This window comes from Ursus americanus, chromosome 10 (assembly GCF_024610735.1).
Source record: "Ursus americanus isolate L20-20 chromosome 10, mUrsAme1.1.p, whole genome shotgun sequence".
In the NCBI taxonomy this organism is placed as follows: Eukaryota; Metazoa; Chordata; class Mammalia; order Carnivora; family Ursidae; genus Ursus; species Ursus americanus.
In genome coordinates this window covers 49436079-49454755 of record NC_142136.1, presented here as the reverse complement: position 1 = coordinate 49454755, position 18677 = coordinate 49436079, and the positions used below count along the sequence as shown (strand labels likewise).

At 46.1% G+C, this 18677-nt stretch overlaps 1 long non-coding RNA gene across 1 annotated transcript in view; it reads left to right on the top strand.

The window, feature by feature from the left end:
• Positions 1-54: 54 nt before the first annotated feature.
• The window catches only part of LOC123801035 (uncharacterized), a 519085-nt gene continuing 500462 nt past the window's right edge, over positions 55-18677 (top strand). The window contains exons 1-3 of the long non-coding RNA XR_015725942.1: positions 55-512; positions 6841-7012; positions 9592-9797. This is a non-coding gene — a long non-coding RNA (uncharacterized LOC123801035). The remainder of the gene's footprint in view (positions 513-6840; positions 7013-9591; positions 9798-18677) is intronic.

Here is an 18677-nt window from a genome sequence, read left to right as displayed (position 1 = left end):
CCCCCTCTCTATAGGCACATCATAGGCAGATGCCCTGTGTTTCGTTTCTTTGTTGAATCCCTCCATTTTCTTTCATGTTTTGGGGAAGCAGCAAGGAGACACATGCTTCTGATGTGGTTTGAAGGTTGGGGTTTGGAGCTGATGGCCAACAAAGAATTCTTGAGACGTTTTCGGTGCCAAAAGGTGTTTTTTTTTTTTAACGAAAGCACAGGGACAGGACCCATGGGCAGAAAGAGCTGCACTGGAGTCGTGAGGAGCCATTGATTATGTATGTTGGAGTTGGGAAGGTAAAGACATAGGGAAGTTTCCAAAAGGACTTTTCTATGCTGAAGAAGACTCAACAGAAATTACTGTGGCCGATGTCAGAGAGCCCAAGACGTCTTTCACCAGAGGAATGGATAAAGAAGATGTGGTCCATATATACAACGGAATATTACTCAGCCATCAGAAAGGATGAATACCCACCATTGGCATCGACATGGATGGAACTGGAGAGGATTATGCTAAGTGAAGTAAGTCAAGCAGAGAAAGACAATTATCATATGGTTTCACTCATATGTGGAACATAAGCAACAGCATGGAGGACCATAGGGGAAGGGAGGGAAATCTGAAGGGGGAGAAATGAGAGAGGGAGATGAACCATGAGAGACTATGGACCCCGGGAAACAGACTTGGGGTTTCAGAGGGGAGGACGTGGGGGGATGGGGTTAACAGGGTGATGGGTATTAAGGAGGGCACGTGTGGTGATGAGCACTGGGTGTTATACATAACTAATGAATCATGGTACACTACATCAAAAACTAATGATGTACTGTATGTTGGCTAACTGAACCTAATAAAAAAAAGACAGTCTCCTAGAGGCTTAGCTATTGTCAAGCTAAGGTTGTTTTTCCCTCTAGCAAGGCATTAACATTGAGACAGTGGGAGTTTCCTAGAGGAATGTCATACTCTGCCTGCCTCAAGTACTTGTCAAGGGGCTGCGGGTTATAAGGACTTTTAATTTTCTCTACGTCTCCTCCCTGTTCTCCACATCACTTCTACTTTTACACAGCAGTTTAGTGGCAATCAGAAACAGGAGTTGATTGAGGGAAAACCAAGGCAAGCCTAGAAGTCAAGCTGCACAAAACTGCAGAGTGAAGTGCAACACGGGCTCCCTGGTTCCTCTTCAGGCCTCCGATGCTCCCTGTGACCGTGGCTCTGCGGCCGCGGGGAGAAGCTCTGCGAAGCTGCTGGGGTAGGCTGGTCTACTGATGGCCTAGCGCCCCGAATGGAACTCTTTGGGGCATCATATGCTGAACAGAGGTGGCTGTGTGGTACGGGTAGCACGTGAGATACCGCGGGTCGTAGGTCACAGTCCCATCGGCTTCCAGGTCCAGCCGTGAAGTGAAGGCTGGTAACTCGGCCTGGCTGCCTTCACAGGGGAGGATTCTTGGAATCAGGAAAGATGGCCAAGGAGAGGTTCGGGCGGTTTGCTCTGCTGGACTGACCTGTGTTCAGATCCCAGAGTGTTTGGAGGTCTGTTTACAAACACACACATGCAATATCTCTCTGCCTCCCCGTCTCTGTCTCTGTCTCTGTCTCTGTCTCTTTCACACACACACACACACACACACACACACTTCCATCCATGGTGTTTACTATGTAGCAAGCACTCAACGTACAGATCGTGTGGCATAATGGGACCAGATCTGGTTTGGGAACAATCACACTTGGCTTCCAGTCTCCCCAGCTTTGTGATTGATCAGCTGTGTTAGCTTGCTCAGGTTTCTGAAACTGAGTCTCAGTTTCCTTAACTGTGACGTGTGGTACCTGTGAGGACTGACTGGTAAAATACCTTCCGGTCCCTAGCACCAGGTCAGACCCATAGCATCAGTCAAGAAATGGTAGTCACCAGTTTCTTCCCACCCTTCTTCCAGCTCTAGTTTTAAGAACCTTTAAGTTGAGCAGGAAGGCTTGCAAAAGAGGAAAAAATACTCTCCTGGCAACGGTACGTGCCCACGGACGAGCTTTTACTCAGTGTCTGTTTTCATATTCCTTCCTGGAAGCTTCCAGCTCTGCCTCCACTCACCTAACTCCAGATGCTCCTCGGGGCCTGCAGGCGCCTGGCCCCTGGCTGGCTGGAGGTGTAGCTGCGGTTGCTGGTTGACCAGGGGCCATGCAGCCCGGAGATAGGTTTTTGTTCTTTGAGGTTCCTGCAGGTCGGTAGAGATTGAGCACGGGTGCTCGTCTCTCAGACACTGCTGAGGGCCTGCTCCTCTCTCCCTTTCCTGCTGTCCCCAAACAATAAGAGGGTAACAGGATCCGGTCCCCAGGAAACAGCATGCTCTTGGCCTGTTTCTATTGTGCACCATCCGTGTTTGGCCTTGACTCTCCCGTGTTCTGCATTGTGAGCAGAATATCAAGTGGTGTGGAGGAGAAGCCAGCCAGGCGCTGTAGCCCAGCGTGAGCGCAGTCAGGGGGAATATCATGCAACGTGCATGGAAAATAACTTCCTTTTCTCATTTTATAAATTAGCTCAGCAATCCCTGAGATTATGAACCTTTATACCCATAGATAGTGCTTTAAAAGGAAAAAAAGAAACAACAACAGTAACAAAGGAATCAGAATGCAGTTCTCTCGGCAGTTCCAAAAAAGGAAGCATGGGTGCGAATATGGTCTAGAAATCCTTCCAGCACCCAAAAGCTCTCCATCCTCCCTGATCCCCACTTTTTCTCCTAGCCTCACCCCTACTTTGGCTGCTTTATCTCGAAAAGCTTGGATGAAGGCTTATGATCTCAGCTGGGGCTGCCGGGCTGTGGAGAAGTGAAAGGGTCCTCTTTCTAAGAGGAGAAGAAAGGTCAAGCAAAATGCTGGATTCCTGTGCCTGGTAGTCAGCTTACCAGCTTTTTCAGAGAGAGGTTTATCCTCCGTCATAGACTTTGTCACAGAAGCAATGACAATTTTGTCATAGAAGCAGTGGCAATCAGAGCAAGAAATGAACCAGTACATCATCTGGACGACTCCTTTATTATACAGATAGGAAATTGAGACCCAGAGAAGGAAAGTGACTCACCCGAGGTCCTCGCGCAGCTGACAAGGGGCCCAGGTGCACAGGCATGCTTTTGCAAAGGAATGCACTTGGGGTTCCCAGGGGATCTCTTTCCCATCTCATTTTATTCCCAAGTAAAAAACCCATTCCTATTTGTTCTTAATCTACTTGTAAACTCTAAGGACTAGTTCTAGTGTTAAATACTTAACATAATTTACTTAATTAGCTAATTGCTAACAATGTAAAGTAATTTTCTTTGTCCTTTTATAATCCGTGGTCCTCCCCCAGAAAAGAAGTTCCAGTCATCAGTGTTTTGGTGACATTGGCATAAACAGTGAATGGCTTGGCATAAAACCAGAGTCCAGTTCCTGAAGGCCATGCTTCAGGAAGGCCACTAAACACCCTATATTTCCTTATAAAATAAATAGGGTAGAGGGGGAAAAGGAACATTTTTGAAATTAAGAGCATTACACACACCATATTTACTAATCATGGAGGCGAGTTAGATAATAAGTAAGCTTGGGAGATTGGGACCCTGGGGGCCTAACGTCGAGTCTCACCTTGACCCTGTCCCAGCTGGATGACTTTGAGGGAAGAACCCGCCTCCAAGGCTCTATTCCTGCACCTGTACTATGGGTTTGATAACTGTGCCTATTTTGTAGAGTCGTTATGAGGATGAAGTGAATTGATACATGTATCAGGTTTCTAATACCGTATGTGGCACACAGGAGGTCTTCAACAAATGTGACTTACTATTGTTGTTAATAAATACAGCAATATTTGAAGGTTCATTAAAGTACGAAGAAGGAAAGCTGCCTCAGTTTCATTCCTCAGTTTGCTACTTTCCCACTGTGGGATCATCATGGTATTGTAAAGTATGTATAATTTAGCAGGCTGCTTTTTCCATTTAGCATTCTTTTGTGAACATCTCCTCTTATTCTTCAAACACACGATTTTTAATGTCTACAAAGTATTTCATAAATAGACATACCATGATTTATTTAACTATGTCCCTATTGTTGCAACTCGGTTTATTTTCTCCATTTTTCCCCCTTTATAAACATTTTGGCATATAAATCTTTGTCTGTACTTTTGATCATTTTCTTAGGATAGATTCCTAGAAGTAAAATTATTGGGTCAAAACATAAACATATGTCAGAATTTCAATTCAAACTGCAAGTTGCTTTGCAGAAAGAAGCCATGCTTTGCTTTGCGGAGCTCTTTCTCCAAAGCTGCACATGGAACGTTTCCCACCGGGCTGTTACGGTGATGGGGGAAGTCGAACACTTCACACTGTCAGTCAATCGGAAGTTAATGTCCTCTTCCTTCTCTTCCTGGGCCGCACGTAGGACCATTGGAAATGTCCCTGATCCGGGCGTCCTTTGGAATCTCCTCCTCTTCAGGGAGCCTCAGTTCTCTCTGGTTTGCAGATTTATTCAAGCCTGAGCTGACCTCGTGAGTTCAGCTGACCGAATTCAGTCTTCTGACCAGGCGAATGGCATCTGTTATCATGCCCGTCTTTCAAAGCTTTCAGAAGAGTTGAGTCCATAGGTTCTCTGCTTAGTCTCTTGCTGTGTGGATAGTACCCCTTATTTGTTAGAAAGTTACTGCTTAAATTTACCCTCTGTATCCTCAACCAGTTTGGTCCCGTTAAGCAGAGGTCTTCAAGAACATGTCTTCTCTCCACAGTGTGTGGGTGGTGACCACATCACAGGGGTGCTCCGCCGATACCTCTCTGGGTCCAGCCCAGGGAATGCTTGCTACATGGCTTAGGTGTGCTAAGCTGTTCTTCAAGCTTCTCTTCCGTGAATCCAGAATCTTCACCTTTCCTGGATTCACCCTTTCTATCCTCCCAGTTCAAGGCTCCCACTCTGCATGCTTCGGGTGCTGCATACTTACCTACTTGGTCTCTCTGCTGCCAAAGTCTTCCTCCCCCAATCTGTCCTACACACAGCCACCAGATTAGTTTTGCTTAGACATGGTTTTGAGGCTGCCGCTCTTTAATGTGGACCAGACTAAGTGTACTCTTGAGGCCATCTGTCATGTAGACTGTTTCCTGGTTACCCCATAACACTTTCCAGCCGAACGTCATTACTCTCTGTTCCCTGAAAGGACCCGATCCTTGTCGGATTCATTATTTTCCTTTTGCTTAATTGCCCTCCCTGTTCCCATGTCTGTCTTGGAATTTCATTTGTCAGTGCCCATCCCGAGTACCCGTATAGGAAGCCTGTCTTAACACCCGTCCCTAGAATGAGAGCCCACCCACCATGAACACCTGTGCACATCACTTCCCTTTTTCAGTTCCTCCAAAATACAATATTTTCTAATCTTCCCTTTGTCCAAATCTTGGTAGATGATAAAGATTATGTACCTTCATCATCTCTCTCTTATTATCGAATCTTCCCTTTGTGCCAATCTCCGCAGATAATAAACTCCTGGAAGCCCGAACAGCACTCACTTCCTCTCTGTAACCCTTACATCACCCCCCAGAATGCTTGGTACACGGTGGACACTCAGGTCCTGAGACGGAAGTTCTCCGACACAGTCCCCCCCCTCCCGTCGTGCTGCCACAGGGAGGGAGCCACACAGCTGCCTGGATTTATTGCTTTTCCCAGGAGAGGCAATTATAGCGCTTTATCTTCCCCTTTGGCTTTCAGCCAATGGCGCTGCACCTAGTTTCTAATTTTCTTTTTGTTTGAAGGGATGTTCTATCTACTCAGTCAAAGCAAAATGATGATGGTAATACGAGTTGCTGCTGTTTATTGAAAGACTGTTGTGTGCCGGACATACATAGGGGATCTCATTCATTAATGTCCATAAAAACCTTATAAATTAGATATTGTTATCCTGCTTTATGATGAGGAAATTGAAGCTCAGAGAGGTTAAAAATCCTGCACTCAAATCACTAACGTAGTAGATTAGAGTTTGAGCAAAGACTTGAAGCCAGATCTATGGGCCTAAGTCCCTTCCATGATGTCCTGCTAGGAAAGGATGACTTGAGCAGGGTGGATGTGAGGCTCCGGCTCAGCTTTCCTGGGACCTGAGAGCCCGGGTTTGTAGTGGGCGATGTGTGTGCTTTTGCTGCAGCGTGATTATGCTAATTATGCTGAGCACCGGCCACCACTTTGTCCTGTCGCAGCACCTGTAAGACGGCAGGGAAGTGCAGTGAGGCCACTGCTTGAGTCTGAGTGCCCTTGGTGCCCCAAAGGTCTTTAAGTCTACACGTACTCTGTGTTTCCTCCAGAGATCTCCAGAGCTCCCAGACCTGTCGCTGCATCAATGGGCAAAATGTACTCTTGACATTAGATTATGGGGAATCTGACAGTTTACTATACTCTCCAGGTCATCTGTTTGCTGGGGGGAAAGCAATTGAAAATGGGTGTAGTGTATGCCGAGATTAAGACAGTCTCAAATGTCTTACTTTAGGTATCAAAACTGGATATGTTGGGATAATTCAATGCTAATTTTTAAAGAACTCTGGAAAATAGCATCCTAGCATGGTACTTGGGTGCTATAGTAAAGCATTTGTTTAATAGACATTAATTGAATAAGTGAATAAGTGAATGAATGAATTCAGGAATATAGGAATAAATGAATGTTTTTTTAAGTTTTGTTTTTTCATAGTAAGCAACGGGGAATAATGGGGAAAATGGTATTGTCCGATTATTGGTAGCATGACTTTGAGTAACTGATTCTGAGGCCCTGTTTTGTCATGTGTAAAATGGTGATGTTAATACCTACTGTCAAGAACTGTGAAAAGTCTGAAATTTTGCCTTACTTCCATCTAACATGTTAGCCTGTCACAATTTCAGGGAGGCTGGCAGAAGACACGGACTTTATTACTCATGGCACAGCAAAACATGAACATCACCATATTTGTGTAACTTCTCCTTGCAAGTAGCTCAGATGGACGCCTGCACACACGGTGAGCTGTGTCCTAGGAGAGTGACCCCAGGCTTAGGGATCCTGAATTTATAATGAGCGGTAAGTACGCTTGCTCTTTCCTCTGGAGGGTGATACTATCTCTGCCTTTCCAGGCCATTTGCTCTACAGGAGTTCTTGAGAATATATTCCGGACTAAAGGGAGCCATAGCTTTGCTTGTAAGACATGGATGTAGAAATGCATGAGATCTATGAAGAATCACCTCCCAGCATCACCTTGTGGATCTTTTTTATGAGGATGAAATGAACTAACGTATTATATTAGTCAGGATAATTCAGGTTATGTTGCAGTAACAAATGACTTCCCAAGTTTCAGTGTCTTAAACTTCCAAAGGTGTACTTTTTGCTAATGCCACTCACTCATGGGGGGCTTCATCATGTGGTACATTGTCATGGCAGGGAAAAATCGAGTGTGCAAAATAGCACACTGTCTCTTGAAACTACATCCCAGAAGGAATGTACATCTCTTCTGCTCACATGTCTTTGCCCAAAGCAAGTCATGTGGCTAAACCTAATTTCGAGGGAGAAAGGAAGTGTGCCTAGAAGACCTAAAATACTCATCGGTGGCCAGCATGAAATACTGCTAGGGAAATGCAAAGTCCTTGCACAAAGTGTGGCACACGAAAAATTGTAGCTTCCCTCTTCTTTTCCATTCCTGGAGCCATGAGTTTGGGTAGGGTCAGAAGTATGGGTCTTTGGTCCAGAGGAAGCTCAGTATGATCGTGGATTCAGATTGTTCTCTGGCCATTTCTGGCGGTGGTCAAGAAAATTTGCAGAACTTCCAGGGTAAAGTGATATGCCCAAGCTTGTAAATCACATTAATCAATACTAATTATTAACATGCATTCAAGTTCACAAGTCTGTTGGTCAACATGAAAAAAGAAGGAACATAGAATTTCTCTCAATCCCCAATTATTGCACAGAGATAATAACAGGATTGAGAAAGGAAAAAATGTTGAGTTATTTTTATTCATGAAGCAATGCAATCATAGGCTCAATAGTTGAAATACTTGCTGACCTGAATGGGTCCCCCCTCACTGGAAATCACTGAATGCCGTAGAATGAAATAAACATTAAGGACCATCACAGCCCTCATGCTTTAGAGTTAAAAAATGGCAGATGGGTATTAATTCGTATCTTCAGTAAATATTCGTTCGCTCCCCTGTGCCGCCATCTATCAGGTGCTGTGTGCAGGATCTGGGTATAGCGTGGAAAACAAAACACAGTTCCCGCCTCTGTGGTGCTTAGAGTCTAGAGGGAAAGAAAGATCGTTATAACAGGAACCCTTATTCATGGCTTGCTTACTAGGGGCTGGGCGCCGGGCTGGGCGGTGCGTCTGCATGTCATAAAAGGCTCAACAGCCCGTGGTGGTTTACTACTCGTAGTCACCGCTTGGAGGTGGCGGGAAGCGTAGTCAAGGCTCAGTTGTTCAACACGTTGTGTGGGTACCAGAGTTTTGAGGACAGAATTACAGATGTTTCCACACCTAGACATTGTCACTAAGCTGCATCCCAAGAACCACCCTCGTTCACAGGCTGTGGATTCCCCATCTCTGGGCTGTGCCTTCTCTTCACTCATGTTCTCCATCCATGAATGAGTGACTCAGAGAACTCAGGGCACGTCTCTTAGGTGCCAGGCACCGTGCACCTACAGTTACCTTCCTACCGTCATCTGCAAGGGTAGGAATGACTCGGATCACTTTGCAGATGAAGAAATGGAGGATCCAAACATGAACAGGCACTTGCCTGTTATTCCAGGACTCAAAACTGGGAGAGGCAGCCACAATTGAACCCATGGTGTCTGAGCCAGGACCCTTCCCAGGTAACGATGCTGTGCTTCCTCACTGCTGGCAGGCCAGACCAGTGGATGCTCCCCGACCTATAACCATGGCCCCTGCCAGACATCCCTCAGTCCCCCTGCAATAATGCCAGGTTATGAGATCCAGGCAGCTCTGGCACGAGCAGACTCACTCTGGGAGCACCTGCCTCTCCTCACCGCAGTAGTACAGTTTGCAGCTTTTACTCGTCTATTCTAACGAACTCGGCAAACACTGATGAAGCAGCTTCAATGTGGCAGGCCCCGAGGCTAACAGGGCGAGCCGCCACAGCGCTGGTCTCCAGGGGCTGAAATCAAGAGCTTGAGAGAAGCTTAGAACCACTGCAAGTATAATGCAAGTAGATTTAACTCAGGATTATATCAAATAAAGTGCCATAGGAGAACAAGGAGAGAAAAACTCCTACTTGGCAAGCTAGGAAGGCTTTGGGGAGGAGGTGTGATTTGTCAGGGCCTTGAAGGATGGGTAAGACTCAAATGCTAGAGGCCAGGCAGTGAGGGAGAGGGAGGGAAAGGTGAGTGTGAAGGAGCCAATCCTGCAGCAAGAAGGTGCGGTTTCTCCCAGAAACTGGTAAGTGGGGGGAGAAGTTGCTTTTCCAGAACTCACAAGAGCTGACCCATTTTCACAGAGGACCCAGGGAGGAGCAGCTTATGGGGGGGCAGGTGCAGTCAGAGGGGCTGCTTTGGGGGTGAGCTGAGAAGAAAGAATACTCTGGACACTTTGAAAGTCTTATCTGAAAGGAAGCCATCTGGTGCTTAGTACCAAGAAAACTTTTTATTTTCTCTAGGGATCTGGGCTTTGTGAGAGTGGAGGGACCCATGGTGGCTCCCTGGGCTGATGAAGGGCTGCATCTCACGCCTGAAGCCTGGCTGGTTCCAGCCTCTGCACCTCTGCACAGAGCGGTCCCCACAGTGAGCTGATGCGCTGACAGCTGTCTCTTTAGGAGCCCTTCGGGTCTGCCTCTCCGCGCTGTCCCCCTGTGGGAGAAGCATGGTAGGTTTTTAATCCTGGCCACTTACATCTGGGAAAAACAATCCAAATGTTAGTCCATCTGGAGAGGGAATGAATCTATATCTTCTGCAGGCTGTTATCTTTTGATTTTCATCTCTGGATCTTTAAATCTCATTATGAAGCCAGAACGAACCCCCTGCAAGTCTGTCTCCTACCCTTCAGGCAGTCTTTTAGACATTTCTTTGTGCCTGGTCTCCTTACGCTCCTGGCTGACAGAGCTCCTTTCAGCTGGATGTGGCACAGCCCTTGAAACAGCTAAACAAAGCCTTGCCACACCCCCATGAGGAAAGAGGCAATCATAACTTGCCTTCCTCCTACCAGAGAGGTGACAAAGTGAGGACCGCACAGTGACTTGGTCACCGTCCCAGCCCCTCCAGCCACCCTAAAACAAGCATTTGGCCACAACACCCTGCACTCATATGCTTCCATAGGAGCGGACTCGCGTGTTCAAAAAAGAACTCGGTGCATTTCTTCCTGACCTGGATCCTCGTCCTGTCTGCCCTGTTGGGGAAAAGGCAACAACCAATCACCCAAGCTATGCACTTCCACCTCTCCCAGGCTTTAGAGAATTAACGGGTCTCTTAACGCTCATGCCTATGCTACCTCTTCTCCGGTTCTCCGCGTCTCCTTCTGGCGCCCTGCTTGCCTGGATTACTACCACAGCTTGCTCTTTACAGCCCTGTTTCCACTGTGTTTCCTTCCTAATCCACCCTCCAGGCTGCTGTCAGAATAATCTTTCTAAAATACACTTAGTTAGGTCATGCCTCTGCTCAAAACACTTGTCCTACAGGGTAAGATTTGAACTCCTCAGCCTGGCATAGAAGCTCCATGCTCCGTGGTCCTGCTTACCTGGGCAACCTCATTTTCCACATGTGCCCCTTTCTACGGTCTATAACCGGCCATCCAGAACCACTTCCGGTTTCCTGCACCTGACGCATCCTGCCTCTGCACATCCTCCGTGCTCTCCTCTGATCCTCTGGGCGTTAGCAAAGCCCGGCCCAAGAGTGGTCTCCACTCTGAACACTAGATGAAATTGGCAGCTCACTCCTTCGTGTCGTATTGTATTTTCATTGGGTTTCTGTTAAAGCACATAGTAGGATGTCAGACATTATTTATGTACTCGTCTCTGGCCCCAAGTCACCTGTGTGTTCCTTCTTAGCTAGTGCTGTGTCTTATTCCTCTTGGCATTGCCAGCACCCAGTGACGTGCCTTGCAAAGAGTCGGTCAATAAAGTTTGCCGCGTCAGGAGCATCATCCCATCTGTTCATGGAAAAGGCAGAACTAACAGGGAAACTGAGGCCAAAGACAATTAAAAGGTTTTTCCAGACTCATGCTGTGAATTCAAGTAGCAATGCAATGACTAAACCCAAGGCTTCCAGTTTCTAGGTCATTACACTTCTCTAGTCCGTCAAACCAACTAAGTGAGCAAGCCTTTCCGGGAGAGTTTGCATTCCTCTACATGTCACAGATAACATTGATTCATATATTCAACATTCACTCACGTATTTAACAAGACAGAAAGGTCTCCTTTCCTGTGAGAAACTTTCTGTTGGAAACAGGTAGAAAAAGAGATAATGAAGGACATAAATAAGATATGAAGTGAGCAGGCAGGAGTCAGAGCAGATAGAAGCGTGGAGGCCATCACGGGGGGACAGAATTCTATTCTAAGAGCAGTTATTGGCTTCTGAAAGCAGGGAGTTTGACAGCTGTGGGGACAAGAGTTTGGAACAGAGTGACTCAGGGAGGGAAGTTATTGCTCTTCTCCTGAAGGACATGGTAGTGGCTTGGCCCAGGGTGGTGTGAGTGCTGGTGGGCAAAAGTGTTCTGATCGGAGGTTTGTTTCAAAGGAAGACTGCCTGCACTTGCAGTGGGTTGGTTGGGGTTAAAGTCTCTGGTCTAGAAGAATGGTTGTTAGCCATTGCTCTCATTTGTCTCCATCAAGCTGATGACCACAAAGACAGTCTTAGGATTCTTGAGTCATCAAAAGATTCCAGCATTTGGTCGTCACCAGTTATTTCTGGGGAGAGAGAAACTCCTATTAGGCAAGCTAGTGAACAATATTATCAAAGCCCTCCTTTGGGGTCAGACTTTTTCTTGTATCTTTTAAGGCCAAAGACAATGGCAATAGGACCCTGGTTGGGACCATTCTGGGTTTGTGTGTGGCCTCTGACTGTGCCTAGCAGGGTTTGACATGAGGGCCAGCATGGCAGAGGAAGAGCGTAAGATTTGAAGCTGTACAGCGCCTATTTCAAGCTGGGTGATCTTGGGAAAGATTTTTAACCTCCTTAAGCCTTAGTTGTCTTATCTGTAAAATGGGCGTCAAGAATACATGACTGGCAGAGTTTGTGTGAAAATCTAATGACCTAAGTAAAGTACTTAGTAGGCACTTAATGCCTTTGGTCCTCCCCAGAACCAGTTAAGTGGGGAAGGAGGAAGCTCAGGGAAAAGAGGGAGCACTCTTCACATTCCCTCACACTGGCCTGGACCCTGATGTTACTGCACCCCCAGAACAAAATCTTTATGTTCTTAGTGGGTGTTCACCTACTTTTAGGGAAGAAAACATAGTATGGGGCACAAGTATTCTTTTAACCAACTAGTGGCTTGCACTTTTCTCTGTCCCCAGTGAGGGTAACAATGGCTTGAGTAATGACAACGTGATGAAGATGTCCGTCTTCAGCCAATACTGTGGCATCTGGTGTTTTTGATTCTGGGCCTGAGGATTAGGTGGAAAGTATAAGAGGAGACTCCTGTGAGGAGCCTTCTCTTATTGACTTTCATATGAATGTGTGATTTTGAGTTGGTGAGCAGAGAGGGGCACCTCTGTGGGCAGGTATGGGCTCCTCTGCATATGTCATTCCTGTAAGATCACTCACTTGGAGACTAGGTAGTCTTCAGACAGGGAACCAGAACTTAGAAGGGGGCCTTAGTCTGACATCATGGGGAATTTTCTAGCTTTCTCAGGGCTCTGCTATCTTTGATAAGGGCTTCGAGGGATCTAAAGCAGGGATCACAAGTTGATGTAACTTTGGCTGATTGGTAGTTGATACCTAGAGTATTAAGTCCAAGTCTGCACTCAACAAAGAAGAGGGCTGTGATTGATTGGTGATGTCTGTCCTGAGCAACCTAGGAAGGATATGCAGCATGTAGGATGTGAACTGGCGATTGGTGTGGAGAGTCATGGGATCCCTCTAGGATGGCAGGTGCTAAATGTGACCTCCACCAAAGGCAGGCAGAAGGACAGCCTGGCAGGGAGACCTTCCCATTGAGGCTACATACTAAAGATGGATAAACTACATTGTGTAAACCAGATGATCTGAATCCTTGTTATTTTTTGTTGATTTATCTTTTATCTTTTTTTTTTTTTTTTTTTTTTGAGAGAGAGAAAGAGAGAGTGAGCAGAGGGGGAGGGGCAGAGGGAGAGGGAGTGAGAGAATCCCAAGCAGGCTCCACACCCAGTGTGGAACCTGATGTGGGACCCCATTTCATGACCCTGAGATCATGACCTGAGCTGAAAATCAGAGTCTGACGTTTAACCCTCTAAGCCACCCAGGTGCCCCTGTTAATTTATCTTTTTGATCCATTCACCATTAGTGTAATCTTTCAAAAAAGCAATGGCCAGGTGTCTGCTTTGTCACAATGGGGCTGGTGGAGGGTACAATGCCTGGGCTGGAGGACAAAGGGAAAGGACAGGCCCCTGAGAACAGTGGGGCTGGCAGTGGATAGCACCCTAAGACCCCAAGGAGAAGGCCAACCTCAGATCCCAGGCCTCCTTCCTCCCATGTGGATTTCCTCTCCATTGCTAGCTATTGGCCAGCGCAATTCTGATGCTCTGTAGGCAGCATTCCATCCTTCTTTTAGCTTCTTTTTCCAGAATTTTGCCAAAGACTATTGTTAAAATAGTTAACCATTTCAATTCTTAATTCCATTAGGAAAATTGAAGGGAAAACTACATTAAAGGGGAAAGAAACCAAGAAGACTGAAATTGAGTGAGCATTTACCAAGTATCTTTGTATGTTTTATTTATTTCTTTTTCTTTTTTTTAAACTACCTTATTGAAGTATGATTGATATTTAAAAAGCTGTACTTATTTATTTATTTATTTATTTATTTATTTATTTATTTATTTATTTATTTTTTAAAGATTTTTTATTTATTTATGTGACAGAGAGACAGCCAGGGAGAGAGGGAACACAGCAGGAGAGTGAGAGAGGAAGAAGCAGGCTCCCAGCGGAGGAGCCCGATGTGGGACTCGATCCCGGCACGCCGGGATCACGCCCTGAGCCGAAGGCAGACGCTTTAATGACTGCGCTACCCAGGCGCCCCTAAAAAGCTGTACATATTTAATGTATACAACTCCATGAGTTTGGGGATATATATAGATCTGTGAAACTATCACCACTATTAAGGCCGTAAAAATCTTCCAAAGTTTCCTTCTGCCCCTTTATTATTACTGTTATCATCATCATCATCATCATCATCATTTCTGGTGTGCACACTTTTAGCTCACAATTACCCTATGAAGTAAGTATTAGTCACTATCTAATTGATGAGGAAAGTGAGGTTTAGAGAGGGCCAGGATCAGGACCCAAGTCTCAAATCCAGCCCAAAGCAGAGCCACGCCCCCAGCCCCAGGCATGACAGTCCCCAGTGTGTGTGCCTTGGCTCTGCCATGCCACGGAGTGTGGTGAGGCTTGCAGTCCTAATGGAGACACTGGAAGAGTGTGGGCTCCCCCAGGGCTCAACGCCTGCAGGGATTGCTGCGCAGGAAAGGGCCAGGAAGTTTCACCTCCTGTGGCAACCTGGCATCTGGGCAGGCAAGAGACAGCTGAGTCCTGGGATGCTCTTGTGCTCTTTAAACTGGGGAAGGGAGCATCTTCCCTGCCAAGAGGGGCCACCGAGAGCCAAAGTGACCGCAACCTCTGCCAGACTGCTGAGCCCACAGAAGACCTAGAACCTGAACGACATTGTATCCAAGGGAGCCCTCCAGAACCTGCTGTCTGGTCCTCTGGGCTAAAAATGCCTTTAACCACAGGATTTGCCTTATGGTTTTATTTTTTTAATTAATGAAAGATTCAAAGAACTGAATGGGGTGTTAGCTATGTGACTTTCATTTTGAATGGAAATTATGTAGCTAAATCAGGGAGCAAGGCGTCCTTGAGTTCTTTGTGTATATGTGTGTGGGGAGGGTAGGGATAGACATGATTTGACTTGATGTCACTATGAATATTTTTAGAAACCTTTAGAATACTCTGTAATTACACTATCTATACTTCGGGCCTAGTGTTATTGTTCAGTTGACAAAATACTTGCTGTTAATTATAATAAACAAAGGATTTCATTTCTCTAAGAAAAGAAAGATTACGTAGATTCTCTTTGCTTAAAGCAGCCCAAAATACCTACTGGGATTTTTTTTTTTAAATGGCTAAGACTGGCATACCAAGACAATTTTTATAACAATTGCATTAGTATAGTTTGCAAACAAGGAAGCCTTTCTTCACACCTTCTGTCTGATGTAGTGGCAGAGAGATTAGAGGGGGTTTGTGTAAAAAGTTTAAATGGAAGCCTGGATTTTGTGTGGCTAAATAACAGTACTTACTCCCGCATTGTTCCCTTCTGGGTTTGGTGTGCTGTGCGGACCAAAGCTTCGGGATTTTTCTGTGAGCTCTTGAGAAAGGAACTGAGATTTGCAGCCTCCCATTTCGGATGATAGAGGAAGGGAAGGAATAAAGGACAGGCTGCCTTGCCTGTCTGTGTGGGTCTGAGGGCGGAGTTCTTCAGACAGGAGAGAGGTGGCAGAGTGCTCAAAAACGAAGCTCTGGCTCTGGTGAAATTTTATTTTATTTTTTTTAATTAAGTCTATTAAGTTTTTAATTTTGATTCCAGTGTAGTTAACATACAAGAGTTATTTAGTTTCAGGGTACAGTATAGTCATTCAGCACTTTCGTATATTAGTATTCATCATGACAATGGGCTCTTAATCCCCTTCACCTCTTTCCCTCACCTTCCCTCTGGTAACCATCAGTTTGTTCTCTATAGTTAAGAATCTGTTGGTTGGTTTGTCTCTCTCCTTTTTTTTTTTTTCCCCTTTGCTCATTTGCTTTGTTTCTTACATTCCACATATGAGTGAGATCATGGGGTACTTGTCTTTCTCCGACTGACTGACTTCACTTAGCATGATACTCTCTAGCTCCATCCATGCTGTTGCAAATGGCAACATTTTGTTCTTTATGATGGCTGAGTAAGATTCCATTATGTATATACACACACACGACTTCTTTATCCATTCATCAATCAATAGACGTGGGCTGCTTCCATAACTTGGCTACTGTAAATAATGCTGCAATAAACATAGGGGTGCATGTATCCTTTTGAATTAATGTTCTTGTATTTTGGGGATAAACACCCAGTAGTACGATTACTGGATCCTAGGGAAGCTCTATTTCTAACTTTTCTAGGACCTTCCATGCTGTTTCCCACAGTGGCTGCACCAGTTTGCTGTCCCACCAACAACACACAAATGTTCCTTTTTCTCCACAACCTCGCCAACACTTGTTGTTTCTTGTGTTTTTGATTGTAGCCATTCTGACAGGTGTGAGGTGCTATCTCCTTGTGGTTTTGATGTACATTTCTCTGGGGAAATTTTATTCTGCCATATACTGTGTGACCTGTGGCAAGTCACCTCACCTCTCTGAGCCTCATATACAAAATGGAAAGAATGACAGCATCTCTCTGATAGCATTGTTATAAGTGGGTAGAAAGCCCTTAGCACAGCATTTGTACCGGGAGTGTTTATATGTAGCTGCCTATTATTTTAAAGATGTGCTCAATAAATATGTGGTGAATGAATGAAGAATATTTGTTCTGATCACAGGGTGCTTCAGGCAGTGTTTTCAATTTTAAGTTTTACTATGAAGAAAGCCTAATGAAGTGCCAGCCTCCCCCAGGAACCTTGTAGCTTGTTTGTCTCCAACAAGGAAGGCTGCTAATCTTCCTGTTGAGCTGCGGCCATCTGCACTCCGCAGCAACAGCAGCCAGCGGCTTTTCCTGGAGCTGGAGTGGAATTAGGACTGGGCTGACCCAGGGGCCGGCCAAGGGGGCCGCTGGGCACTTTGGTAGCTATATATAGCTAATGCTTATTCAGCTCCTGCCACATGCCCGGTGCTGCTCTGAGCACTTATGCTCAGCATGGCCATCCTCCCAACCAGCACTGTTGTTCTCCCCATTTTATAGAGGATAAATCTGGGGGATAGAGAGGTTCTGTTAGGGAGTCTCTTGACATCCCACAGCTTGTGAGTGACAGAACGGGGATCTCAGCACTGGCATTCTGACTCCAGCGTTCCCTGACCGCTGTGCTCGGTGGCCTCCCTGGTGCCTGTCGTTTGGAGGGTGTCCTGAGTAAAATTTATGTTATGGGTTGGCAACAGGACGTCGGTTCTCTGATCTACAGATGCCCTGCTGAGGAATATACCCAGGGGAGATCACCCAACTGGTGGCTGGAGCTGGCCTGGCTTTGATCTCCTGGGCGTGTGCAAATGCGCGTGTGTGCGCGTGTATGCGCGTGCGTGTGTGTGTGTATGCACATACACCATGTGCACACACACCTTGTTGTAGGTCTTCTTAAGAATTTCGTGGGGCATAGACAGGCAAGTGAGAAATAGTATGAGGACCCCAGGAGGACACCGTGTAACGGAATTAAGGAATTTTGAAGACGGGAAGAAATGGATCTCCAAATACTTTGTGCTTGCTGGAGGGCGCTCGTAGATTCATCTTATTTCCATTTACCCTTAAACATTTTTTTAAGCTTGCCTATCTGGGCCGAAGGTAAAGTCACAGTCTTCCCTAATTGTCCGCCTCCCCCAGGAATGCTCTCCCTGCTTTAGGCGAGGACAGTTGACAATCAGATTTTCCTGGCAGACAGACTTGCATGTGCCCTGGTCTACACCCTCCTGCCTTTCCTCTCCAGGGAGTACAGGGCTGTGTAAATCAGCCGTGAGGAGGGCTTAGCAATTAAGGAACTGACACCTAGGTGATTGCTCCATCCCCAGGGGTTTCCAAACCTTTCTGAGCCATGAATCTCCACATGCAGTGTAAATCCCAGACCCCTGTGTGTGCGGCAGCTGCAAGTGGAGCTGTTCGGGCGGAAGCTGGGGGTCCCGGGGGCCTGCCTGCTCTCCCACACACACACGCTGGGGGGAGAAAAGCAGTTTGAAAGCCCAGTGAGCAGCTCTCCGGTCCCTTTTCTAGCTCTAAAGACCAGCTTCTCTCTCTTCCACTCTCCATTTGTCTCACCGTCTGGGTGCCTGTGATCCACTGTGACAACAGGCAGAGCTGAGAGTAGGCAGGATCAAAGGGTGGCCCTAAGGGGTCTGACTCACACTCATCCCGCTCCATTCTTCCCTGAAAACCTGGGAGGTGAGAGGTGATGGTAGTGAAATCGTGTGGAAGGTACAATAGTTCAGAGGTTGGGAACATGGACTCTGGAGTCAGGCCGCCTGGGTACATAGTCCAGCTCTTCTACTACTAGCTCTGTGACCCTGTGCAAGTTTCTTCACCTCTCTGTGCCTTCATTTTCTCATCTGTAAAATGGGGATTAGTCGCAAACTATCTCACTGGGTGGTTGTGAAACTTAACTGAATTAATATATATGATGGACCTGGAGCAGTGCCTAGCACATGGTAGTGCTCAGTAGGTGTTCGCCATTATTATTTAAATAATCATTCCTCTTTTCCCACAAATGAATCCAATATATCCTAAGGTATACATGACAGACTTTCTGACAAGTAGGCCTTTTTTTTTTTTTTTTTTTTTTTTGAGAGGAGGAATAGCTGAGAGCAATATCAGGAGGAAGAGAAAAGAGTTTCA